This window comes from Triticum aestivum, chromosome 2B (genome assembly GCF_018294505.1).
Source record: "Triticum aestivum cultivar Chinese Spring chromosome 2B, IWGSC CS RefSeq v2.1, whole genome shotgun sequence".
Taxonomy (NCBI): domain Eukaryota; kingdom Viridiplantae; phylum Streptophyta; class Magnoliopsida; order Poales; family Poaceae; genus Triticum; species Triticum aestivum.
Genome location: NC_057798.1, coordinates 281,312,138 through 281,323,027, shown reverse-complemented (window position 1 = coordinate 281,323,027; position 10,890 = coordinate 281,312,138).

The window sequence follows — 10,890 nt, the reverse complement described above, 5'->3', positions numbered from 1 at the left end:
GGGTCGGGGTCGGGGTGCCGTGTCGGTGTCGGGGTCAGGGTGTCGGGTGAGAGCTCGGGTCGGGGTGTCGGGGTCGGGGTCGGGGTGTCGGGGTCGGGGTCTAGGGGTCGGGGTGTCGTGTCGGGGTCGGGGTGCCGTGTCGGGTCGGGGTGCCGTGTCAGGTCGGGGTTTTTCCTCTTTTTTCCTTTTCTTCTTCTTCTTCCTATTCTTCCTTTTCTTCCTTTTCTTCCTTTTCTTCCTTCTTCTTCTTCTTCTTCTTCTTCTTCTTCTTCTTCTTCTTCTTTCCTTTTCCCTCTTCTTCTTCTCCTCCTCTCCAATTTTTTCTTCTTCTTCTTCCTCTTCTTCTTTTTTCTTCTCCTCCTCCTCTTCTTCTTCTTCCTTTCCTTTTTCCTCTTCTTCTTCTCCTCCTCTCCTCTTTTTCTCTTCTTCTTCTTCTTTCCTCAAACTAAACTAAACCAAAACTAAAACTAAAACTAAATCTAAACTAAACATAAACCTAAAACTTATAAAACAGAAAAAAGGAAAAAACTAAATCTAAACCTAAAATTAAACTAAAACTAAACCTAAAACTAAAACTAAAACTAAATCTAAACTAAAACTTAAAAAGAAAAAAATAGAAAAAAAACAGAAAAAAGGAGGGGGGCTCACCTGGGGCAGAGCCGATGGAGGAGGGGGGTGGGGCGGTGGAGGAGCTGGCCGGGGCGCCGGGGCGGCCTGGGGCGGCCTGGGGCGGCGGGGGGCCGGGCCCGGGGCGGTGGGGAGCGGGGCGGCGGGGCGCCGGGGCGGCGGGGGGCCGGGGCGGGGGGGAGGGAGGGGCGACGGGCCGGAGGGGGGCCGGGGCGGCGGGGGCGACGGGGCGGCGGCGGCGGGGGCAAGAGGCGGCGGCGTGCGGCGGGCGGCGGCGGCGGCGGTGGGGTGGGAAGTGGTGGCGGGGCGAGGAGAGAACAGAGAGGGGCGGGGGGGTACGGGCCGTTAGATACTGCCCTCTTTGCCGTCCGCCCCTCTTTGCCGTTCGCCCTTTTGCCTCTTTGCCGTCTGCTGGCAGACGGCAAAGAGGTGGGTCGTTAAGTTTTTCCCAAACGGGCGGGGGGTGGGGGCCACCTCTCTCTTTGCCGTCTGCCAGCTGACGGCAAAGATTCTTTGCCGTCTGCTGGCGGACGGCAAAGATCAGGCGGACGGCAAAGAGCTTCTTTGCCGTCCGCCTGATCTTTGCTGTCCGCTTTTTGGTAGCTGATGGCAAAGAGCTTCTTTGCCGTCAGCTAGCAGACGACAAAGAGCTGGCAGATGGCAAATTAGCTGATTCCAGTAGTGCTTGTGTTGTCTTGTGAATCTTGTTGGGAGGATGGCGGAGTAGCATTTGTAGAGACCCCCTGTTTGAGTTGCTCCGAAGGACCACCATCATCCATGCCGGACTAATTTCCTTCAGCTGTAATGATTTTGCATTGTGATGTCAAACCGAAAAGAAAAAGGAATAAAATTCGCTCTTCAGAACTCATTCATGCATGATACTGACGAACACTACTCAGATGAAAGGCAAACACATGACGCGAGGATGGAATATGTATGAAAAACAGGATGGTGTGACATATTTACACCTATGATGTGGTAACTAAGCAGATGGCATTTCAACAAATTAGAATCACTATGAGCTATACACCATATGAAAGATGCAAACAATATCACTCTGACAAGTTCAAACTGTATGGTGTTTCAACAAATTAGAAGCAGTATATGCTAGAAATTATAGGAAAGACACAACCAATATCACAGTGGCGACTTAAAGGTGCCTTATCATAAGTGACTGATGCGGGATATGCAAGAATAGTAGTCTGATGTAGAAACAGGAACACATGTCATATTCACAGGCTTTATGTGTAAAGTAAGCAGATGCAGTTCAACAAAGTTAGAAGCAATACAAGCTAGACATCATAGGCAACATGCAACCACATATAATAGTGCCAAGTTAGAGCACGCACCTGTGATGGTGGAATAGGGGAGATGTGCTCATCATCTACACAGCTACATTGACCGTCTAGCCTTGCGTTGTCTTGCGAATGTTGTTGGGAGGATGGCGGAGTAGAATCTGTAGAGAACCTCCGTTTCAGTTGCTCGAAAGGACCACCATCATCCAATGCCTTGCCAATTTCCTTCAGCTTTATTGATTTTGCATTGTGAGGTCATACCGACCAGAAAAAGGAATATCATTCGCTCTTCAGAAATCATTCATGCATGATACTGATGAACACTACTCTGATGAAAGGTAAAGTCATGATACGAGGATGGAACATGTACGAAAAAATGGACGGCTTGACATATTCACACCTATGATGTGGTAACTAAGCAGAAGGCACTTCAACAAATTAGAAACACTGCAAGACACCATATGGAAGGTGCAATCAATATCACTCTGCCAAGTTAAAACTGTCTTGTCATAGGTGGCGTTCATCAAACTAGAAGCAATACATGCTAGAAATCATATTCAAGACACAAACTAATATCACACTGCCAACTTAAAGGTGTCCCATCATAAGTGACTGATGCAGGATACACAAGAAGAGTAGTTTCACGTAAGAACATGGTGTGATAGACAGATATAGTATGTACCAAAAACAGGAAAGCGTGTCATATTCACATGTATCATGTGTAAGCTAAGCAGATGCAGTTTACACTAATTAGGAGCAATACGAGCTAGACACCATATGCAACATGCAACCAGATATCACACTGCCAAGTTAGAGCAAGCACCTTGGATGGTGGAGTAGGGGAGCGGAGATTTGGACCTTGTAATGCACTATCAGTACAAGGAGAATCGGTACAGATGCTCCGTTTACGTTGCTGCAGAGGACCACCATCATCGCCTTCCTTAATCTTTTCCTTCCTCTTTCTTTATTTTGCCTTGTCAAGTCAAACCCACAAGAAAACGGAATAAAATTTGCTCTTCAGAACTTATTGATGCATGATACTGACGAACACTACTTTCATGTAAGGCAGCCGCATGATAGGAGGATGGAATATGTATGAAAAACAGGACGGCGTGACATATTGACATGTATGATGTATAAAGTGTAAACTAAGCACAAGGTGCTTGAACTTGTTAGAATCGATGCAAGCTAGAAACCATATGAAAGATGAAACCAATACCACTCTGCCAAATTAAAACTGTGCCCTAACAAATATATTTGACCAAATTAGAAGCAATACATGGCAACAGGCTAGAAATATTGTGCAATATGCAACGAATAAAGGTGACTCATCGTATGTAATTTATGCAGGATACAGAAGAGAGGTAGTTTCATGTAAGAACAAGGTTAAAACATAGATGTAGTGTGTACCAAAAATAGGAAGGCATGTCATATTCACAGGTATAGTGTGTAAGCTAAGCAGATGCACTTTACCCTAATTAGAAGCATTACAAGCTAGACACCGGATGCAACATGCAACCACATATCACACTGCGAAGTTGGAGCAAGCACCTGTGATGGTGGTGTAGGGGAAGTGGTATCTTCAGGTACAGATCAATGTTCAATATCTTTGTTTAGGCTTGCTGTTTCTTGAGAATCATGTGGAGAGGATGAAATTGCATTCTTTATAAGAGTATTGCATCTCATATTAACCCACGCACGTGACTGTCTCTTCATAAGCGATAGACGTAGGATACACAAGAACAGTAGTTTGATGTAAGAACATGGTGTGATAGGCAGATGTAGTATGTACCAAAAACAGGAAGGCGTGTCATATTCACATGTATAATGTGTAAGCTAAGGAGATGCAATTTAACAAATTAGGAGCATTGATGAGGGATACACAAGAAAAGTAGTTTGATGTAAGAACATGGTTAATAGAAAGGCATAGTATGTACCAAATACAGGAAGGCATGTCATATTCACAGGTATAATGTGTTAACTAAGCAGATGCAATTTACCCTAATTTGAACCATTACAAGGTAGACACCATATGCAACATACAACCACATATCACACTGCCAAGTAAGAGCAAGCACCTGCGATGGTGGTGTGGGGGAATTGCGGTGATCAACTAGAGAGCTACGTTGACTATCTTCATTTAGCCTTGTTGTTTCTTGAGAATCATGTGGGGAGGATGACACTTCACTCTTTAAACGAGTAGGGCGTCTCATAGTAACCCACCTGGGTGACTGTCTCATCATAAGTGATTGACGAGGGATACAAAAGAGCATTAGTTTGATGTATGAACATGGTTAATAGACATATGTAGCATGTATCAAAAACAGGAAGGCATGTCATTATCAAAGGTATAATGTGTAAAGTAAGTAGATGCAATTTAACCAAATTGGAAGAAATACAAGCTAGACACCATATGCAACATGCAACCACATTTGACAGCGCGAAGTTAAAGCAAGCACCTGAGATGGTTGTGTGTGGCAATTGAGATCATCAACTGCAGAACTACGTTTACTGTCTCCAACTTCTGACACTGCACCCATTAGAGCGCTGCAATGCTTAGTGCTTATCTTCGAATTACACTAGAGCGACTTCTGTCTTTTCTTTTCTGCATGCATCAACATTGCGTCAGAGTCTGAAATACCCATGCATAAAAAAACAATAGTGTGAGTATGGGTGAAGTGTGTGCACAATTAGTACAGTGTAAAGCTAGCAGATAGCAGGTCGGTGAGAAATAAATGACGGGAGACATATGATAGCTCTACAACATGCATGGCACACTCAATTACTACAGGATTCTATGAAAATAGGTCAGTCCATTTTTTCTGCACCGTCTGATGTACAAAGAACGGGCAGATCGCCTTCTTCTACCTCCAGCCAGTCAGTGTTGACAATCTTCCTCGAAACGCCAGCGACCATCGGCCCAGTATTCCTCCCCTGCCTGCGCCCTCCCCTCGACCTCACCGCACCGCCGTGCTTGGCACCGCCCCCCGTCCATCCATTCAAGCCGCACCGACATCCAGATCGGGCGCAAGCAGCTGCTGCGCCCCACACCCCTATGATAGACACCGATGCGCCGCTTCCCCGGGGAACCGGCGGACTAGGTGCGCCGCGCGCCTAAGCGGGTGCTGCTTCTTTTAATTGCGGTTCGACTGACCCTGAATTGAAATCTAGGCGGGCTACTAACCTCTAGCAAAGGTGAAATAGTAAAATGGAGGAAACCTTGTGCATTTAGTATCACGAAGAAGATGCAGTAAGAAGCACTCAACTAGTTTGTTTCGTGGGATGAATACGGTGTGAGCGGAGACGTAAGATTTGCACGAATAAGGGAAGAGGAGTACCTCTTTCTGCTGGCAGTGCTGTGTCCTCCTTCTGTTTTTCCGACGATCTTGTTGTTCGCCGGAAACCAGAAGTTGTGGAGGATGGTGCAGCCTTGGACGAACCCATGGCCAAGTTGTTGAGTGTGGTGCGGTGGCCGTCTGTCGCTGGAGGGGAAGCAGATCCGAGGCGGCGAACGATGGCGTAGCGGGAACAACTCCGGTGCGGTGGACGGTTGCGACAGTGGAGCCACAGCAGTGAGGCGCAGGACGGCATGGTCGGAGTGGTTCTGGTACAGCGCACGTCGGCGTCGGCGTTGTGGAGGCAGCTCTGCCTCGGCTTCAGCTGCTAAGTCCTTGAGGGCGTTGCGGTTGCATTGGACGACGACGTCGGGGTACCATCTCCGGCGTGATGGAGGAGGGTGGCGGTTGATTGGCCGCTATGGGGTGGAGGACGGAGGAGGCTGGTGTTTTGCGGCTGGTGGAGAGGGTGTTTTCGCGCCCATGGAGTATGAATGGGGAAACGGAGGGAGGCGGGGAACTAAGGGGGAACAATGTTTCGGTTTGAGACGCGCTTGTTTGAAATTTGGGGAAAGTTACAAACTTTGCCCCCATCTAAAATTTCGGACATCAGTTCATGCATGTTTCCATATATAATCTTGCGGGTTGGGGGTAGGATAGTCATGTCAGGTGTCCCAAATGTGGGCGGGATAGATTTCGGCCGAGCGCATGGGTTTTTAGGCGCCCACGGCGTATGAATGCTTCTCGGAGGCGGTTGAGACTGGCGTCTTGGTGAAGTTACAAACCTACCCCGGTTTAGACCTTTGGACATCGGGCTGATAGGCTACACGGGCCAGAGTCAGGACAGTAATTTCCTACCACCAAAACATTAGTCTCGCGCGGTTTCGGGTGACCAGAGGCCTATTTGGCACTTCGTTCAATATTTTGAAGCAGAAGCATTAACATTTTCAGTTCTCTTAAATTGAACTTTCAGGATTTGTCAAACTTCACAAATCTTTACTCTTGAAAATCCTAAAGCTACGATTATTTTGGAATGGAGGGTGTACATTTTAATATACATTGTACACGAGTATATATTAAAAAATATGCAACTTACATCAGTTCATGCATGTTTCCATATATAATCTCCTTGGTTGCAAAAAAAAGTTAGATATGCGTATGAATATATATAGCATGTTCAAACTCACAACAAAGATTGATGCCCCCTTTTACATCTGATTTACAAATGCCATTATCTAGGGTTCAAATAGATGAATGCACTTCCTATGAATTCGAATCTTCGAAACCCCCTTTATGTTGAATTCGACATGTATTTTATTTCGTAGCTAGCAATTTGGAATGTATCCATGCAAGTGACAAATGTATAAAGTGCTTCACACTAACAACATGGAGTGCACTAATTAATGTTTATATATGAATTGCAAAAGCATCCATTGCCTGTATTTCAAACCGCTCTCACTCTATGGATCGATAATATGAAATAAACACATGCACATGCTAGAATTCAATAGAGTATGGGTGTCTGATAGACCGATTTTCGTCCATACGCAATTTTGCAAAATTCATGATCTCATCCAAAAATAATAATGCCATTTATATTTTAATTTAATGCGTAGAACCGCCTTTTACACGTAGATGCACTATGCCTCGCCCCGTTCTCACAAACGCGTTATATATCTCTCTATCTAACGCATAAGTGCACACACTTTATATGCATCGGCATTTCTCTTTCACACATGCTCACAATCTCTCTCAGGGTGTCGGGGTGTCTCACGCACATGCTCTCTCTGTTTCTCTCTCTCTCTCTTTCTGACTACTATGTACCACTCTTTTCACTAATCTCAGTTGGAAAACACTATTTCTCTCACATGCATATATACACATGCACGGTCTCTACTAGCCCTCTATACGCACATATATGTGCCTACGTGTCTCCCGCACGCACATTATCTTTAGGCCTCTCTCGCACACATTGCCCCCCCCCGACACACCTCTCTAATAGTAGTTGGCAGATATGATTTCATCATATCATTTGGTAGGATATCCCTGGCTGTTAGGCTGGATGGTAATACGAGGCAAAGTTTTACCCTAGTTCGGATCGGACCCTTGCAGTTGAAGAAAGAGCCTACTCCTGGTACTGTATATTAGTGATAGGGGTGTGTACAAAGTACACGTGAATACCAGGCATTGTGCGTGTGTGTATACTATCGACGAACTAGCCCCCAAGCTTGTATAACATACTAAGGGCCTAGGGTTACAAATCATATATAGTCGGCTTATCACCTGTGGGGATAGAGTCCTCCGCGACTCTGGTAGCTTCGTGTTGTACGCCGAGTCCTCCACATGGGTCTTCGTATAACACGTCTCGGTCCAACCTATATGTGGCGCAGGATGGAACCGACCCATGAGTCTTCATGTTGACCCACCACAACTAGAAATGATGTGCCCACCACACCACACACGCAATCGGCCACTAAGAAAATAAGCATATACAATAGTACAACGGTATCTAGCTCACGATACGTCTCCATATTTTGTTGATGACACTGACGGACTTTGCATTTGATGCGTGCTCCGTATTTTGTTGACGACACTTACGGTCATTGTATTTGAAGCGAAAGCACGATATGGTCACTGGACTTCAGAATAAGCTCATCACGGTCACCACATACATTTTGTCGTGCTAACCAACATGTGGTTGGATGGTTAGAGGACAGTGGTTTCTCGAGCCCACCAAGGTTAAAGTCCCGGTGCTCGCATTTATCTTGTGTTAATTTCAGTATTTTCCGGCGATGTACGTTCAGTGGGAGGAGACGTTCCACTCGACTACGAGGCACCTATGGTGACTTCGTAAAATCTCAAGATCATATATGCTGGCCCACTCTCTCGAAGGTGCTCATAGGGGTAGGGTTCGCGTGTGTGCGCTTATAGCGGTGAGTGCTTGCGCGTATATATGAGCCCTTGCGTCTGTACCGTGTTAAACAAATACATGTCATGATTATACGGTCACTGGCTCACCCGTACAACTCCGTATTTTGTTGATGACACAATCAATTGACCAGTCAAACGGCACAACTAGTGTTGCACCATCGGGGCACGTAACCGTGGGGCCCACCTGTCAGCCCGTATATGAAAGAAAGAAATGGTAGTTTGAGTCTGTACTGTGTTAATAAAATAGGAGTACATTTTAGGGTGATCATACGGTCACTGGCTCACCATACAGCTCTGTAATTTGTTGATAACACGATCAATTGACCAGTCAAACGGTCCACATTCAGCAGCGCACATTACCATAGGGCCCACCCGTCAGCGCGTATATGAAGGACAGAAATGGTAATAAACTAGTGGTTAGTGGGTATTCAAAGTCGTGAGACCTCTGGTTGGAAGTCACTGGCAATGGGGGGGTGTTCATTGGGCGGTGGGGTGGGGATCCCCGGAGAAAAAGCTCGGCATGCGGGGTGGGGGAGGGGGCTAGAGGGATGGCCGGTGTAGTGGCGGACCGGCGGTGGGGAGTGGTTTCAGGGAGGGCGGGCCGGCCACGGGCGGCGGGGGCAGGCGGTTCGACCGGTGGTGGCTGGCGGCTCAGGGGGGGTAGAGTTTGATGACAATCTGGAGGCCCTTGATTTCATATGCAACGGCTGGAAAATCTAATGACCAGAGATGAAGAAGTCAGTCGACTGACGTGTAGCCCCACCCCGCACGTACACATGCATGCACGCAAGACACGCACGCATGTAGGCGTGCAACACTGACATGCACACATAACGTACACACGCACGCATGCTGGCGTGCAACATTGACACGTACACATGCACTCACAAACACACGCACGTACGCACCCATGCATGCAACACTGAAATGTACCCTTGCACGCACACAGCACTCGCACGCCTGCATGCACACAGCACACGAAGCAAGACACACGCTCAATCTATACGTGCATGCACCCTTTGTTAAGGACATGGATTGTTACTGGTATTAATCAAACTTATCTGTGATAAATAGAACATTGATGTTTGCATCGGACTTTTTGAATCACAACGTATCAAACGGGCTATCAACATAGTAGGCTTGACTACATGAAAAAGATGATGTCACACTCAATGAACAATCATCGGTTTATGAAATGCCCACTTCTGATCGCCCTGGCCCACCAAAGGTTCCTCTGCTATGTGCTGCTTGCGTTAGGTCACTGACATGCAGGCCATGCACCCAAAGAGCCCACACGTCAGTGGAAGAACGACGTGGTGTCCGAGGTTAGAGTCGAGGGCGCCGCTCGCGGCACGCCCGACTGAACACGCCTCCGTGCCGCATTCAAATGCCTCCATGAAACCCTCCCATGTGGAAGCCGAGAAACCCACTTTGGACACACGTCCATTCATGACTGGGCCGGCGTTAAACGCAACGCCGGCCGAGCTCCTCCCGTCTGCCGTCTATTTAATCTCCTATTTATATGAGGCCAAACGCCAGCCAAGAATCGCACACCTCCGCCGCTCTCCTATCTCCTCCACCATTTTGTCCACTCTGACAATGGCTTATGAAGAGTAGTTATTCCGCATCCAAGCTGGCTGGGTAGCCCGCCGGATACGAGCTATGCATCTCGCTGATCCACCTCCCTACCCTTGCCCGATGGAGCCAGTTGCCGCCCCAAGCCGGCGCGCGGTTCACCAACTCGCCGCTCCTGGCCAGCTCGACCAGGAGCGGCGCACGGGCGTCATTGCTGCCGTCCATGCCGCCGCCTCATACCACGTCTCCCGTTTCTGTGGCCGAGACTCCCATGTCGGCGGCCGCGCCATGCAAGCAGCGACAGAAGCCGGGTGCGCGGAGAGCGACGAGTCGGTGGCCAGCGCCTCCGCGTCCGCCGCCATCATCGAGGAGAAGTAGAACACGAGAGGCCGCCGCTGCATGGGTCCCATGAAGGCCACCGCGGAGGCGACGCCGACATACACAGCAGGTGTCTTGCCCGATCCTTTTGTTGCGAGGACCTTCGTCGACCCCGCATGGGCTCCACGGAAGAGGGGAATGTTAGGATGAACTCGAGCCGGTGCCGGCCATGGCGAAGTAGTGGCCGGTGATGAACTCGAACTGGTGCCGGCCACCATCATCTTCGGCACCAGCCAATGATATCAGTTGGGCAGTGGGGAAGCGAGCTGTCCTTTGCACTGAAGCATATACCTCCGGGGCTCCCGGCAGTCCGGTGATCATGCTGCCGGACATGAGGAACACAAATCGATCGGCGGGCGACCATTTAGGCCAGGTATTATATACCTGTGCTGTCCAGAACTAGCACCGCGTAGTTCATTTGAATGTAATGAAATCCGTCATGTTTGTGTGAAAATCCGGTATTTTATATGATTTCCGTCGTTGTTTATATGAAATATCAGTTTGTCTACGTGTTTGCGTGAATTTCGTCCGGTTGGTTGAGTTGCTGTCATAATGTGTGCGGCTACGGTTGGATGGCGTAATTTGCGGGTCGCCGGTCGGTCTGCGGGCGGCTCGGGCGGCGTTGTGGGACAAAAAAACACAGCTCGTGCGAGCTCGTCTCCAACGTGCGCGCTGGAGGATGCATGACAGCATGAGCACCCGAGCCATTCCTCGTTCATCGGTGGCAAAGGCACCGGTGGACAAAAGGG